Here is a 2,085-nt window from a genome sequence, read left to right as displayed (position 1 = left end):
AATGTAACATATTGACATATAATTAAACCATAGGAGTGGATGAGGTTTTCCTCAGAGTGCATGAAGAGTGAGAAGAATAAAGACTGAAGACGTAATATATGACCACTATTTAAAGGGCCAGTGGAGAAAGAGGAATCTTCAAAATGGATATAAAAATAGTAAAGTAGCAAGAAAAATTGAAAAGAGAATAGAGCTGGTGAGCAATGGCCGAGGCTGGCTATGGCAGAGAGGAAGCAAAGCGTGACAGTGAAGCGGCTGCAGGGTCCGCCATGCGCCAGTGTCCCTGACATGGGCGCCAGCGGCTCCAAAGCTCAGAGCCTGTGGCCCTTCGCCGTGGAGGCGGCAGTCTCTGAGCAAACTTTGGTGAGTCCGTGAGGCCGAGTCTTGCCCCCCTTTCGTGTTCACGAGCCAACGTTCCACACTCTATGACAAGGATGGGAATCTGGGTCACAAATTCTATGAGGACACAGTTGTCATCAAGAATGGGCAGAACCTGGCCAAGCTAAGGTGGGTGCATAAGAACCTCATTTCTCAGGGCATCGTGAAGCTGGATAGCCCCTTCATCGTCATGGATTTGCCTGTGATCCTCTAAGAGGTGTGAGCTGGGGGCGGGAGTGGGGGGAGCCCTGCCTTAGCAAGAATCCCCCAGGCTCAAAGAGTGGCTTCCATTCAGGAACCTAGGCTGAAGCCACACCCTGAATAAACTCCACTGGTCGGGAACCTTCAGCTGAGAGAGGGCAGGCCTGCATTGCTGGTTGGATGCTGGTTTGTACACAAACAGGAAGTAGCTGGTAACCAGCTGGGAAGGGCTAATAGCGGAGTTACCAGCCCACCTTCCCCAACAATCCTAACTAGAAGCATGGCAGGGCATATGCTTATCTGCAATGCCTGTTCCTGTGGCTTTGCCTGGCCTGCTCTTTTCCAAGCTTGTCTAGGGCCAGCCCTGCTAGAGGCCATTGCACTTTATAAGTAAGGTCTGCCTTCTTCCAGCCCTTGGGCTGTGGAAGCTGCACACAAGTGGGAACTTCTTTTCCCTCACTTCCTTCGCCCCTTTGTTGGAGCATTTCAGCTGTTGCTATCTCCATTCCTCTGCTGATGGACAGAAGCTGGGGGCAGTACAAGCCTGATTCTTTCTGCCTACCTGCCCATGTGTTCCCAACCTCAGATGGATGGACCATTGTTGGTTGTTAATAGGAGTAGGGACTGGTGTAGGAGGCTTCTCCCCCTACTCAAGACTGGGTTGATCCCTCCCCACAGCAACTTGTTGTTCCTTTTCACTCTCCCCCCACACACATACACCCCAGTTGAGAGGGTATAGGGAGGGCTATGGATGCCTGTGCCTATGAGAGTTGCCCAACCCACCTACTCCATCTAAGTCCCTTTGTCATTGTACCAACACCCCACCCCTTGGGAGGAGACCATCTGCCACCCTGTGGTGAGGGACAACACCCTAGAGCTGGTGCCAATAGATCTGAGGAGACCACCACCCCGTCCCCTACAGTGTGCCCATCTCTTCAGGATCAGTCAAGGGCAAGTACTGGGGCCCCTGGCTAGAGACAGAAAGGAGAGAACAACCAGAAAAAGAATACTTCAAATGTAAAAGGTTGTAAATTGTCTAGTCCATGATGATGTTGGGGCAGAATCTGATTTCTACATAGAAATGACTTTTTTTCTTTTAAATTCCTTACTGTGCAAGCTCTGTGCTTGAGGAGTGTGGAAAATAGTATGGGGAGGGTGGCCCCCGATGTAGGAAGGCTGTTGGGTTATTTGTTCAGTTTCAATAACATTATTTGTATACCCTAAAAAAAAAAAAAAAAAAAAAAGAAAGGAAAGAGAATAGAGCCTTAGAAGCCAAGTGTAGCCCTGGTTAATAGGCCCAGTAAGATTAGGGCTCATTTCATTCATTAAATTTGGCAACCAGGAAGTCAGTGGTGACTCATCCAGGGAAGTTCCTGTGATGGGTTAAGGAGGTGAAGACAGAGAGTATGATAACTTAAAGGCAAATCAGGGTGTAGTTATTTTGGTTTTATATTTTTTAAAACAGTTTTTATTGTAAAATTGAAATCATTTGCTTAATTGTAAGGT

General features: G+C 48.1%; 1 pseudogene; it reads left to right on the top strand.

Moving 5' to 3' along the window:
• Positions 1 to 288: 288 nt before the first annotated feature.
• LOC109452346 (tumor suppressor candidate 2 pseudogene) lies at positions 289 to 601 on the top strand (annotated as a pseudogene).
• Positions 602 to 2,085: the final 1,484 nt, after the last annotated feature.

Source organism: Rhinolophus sinicus, chromosome 4 (assembly GCF_057876585.1).
Source record: "Rhinolophus sinicus isolate RSI-liver-muscle chromosome 4, RSI-T2T, whole genome shotgun sequence".
Classification (NCBI taxonomy): domain Eukaryota; kingdom Metazoa; phylum Chordata; class Mammalia; order Chiroptera; family Rhinolophidae; genus Rhinolophus; species Rhinolophus sinicus.
The sequence above is the reverse complement of the archived record's forward strand: the minus strand, read 5'-3'. Positions and strand labels throughout refer to the sequence as shown.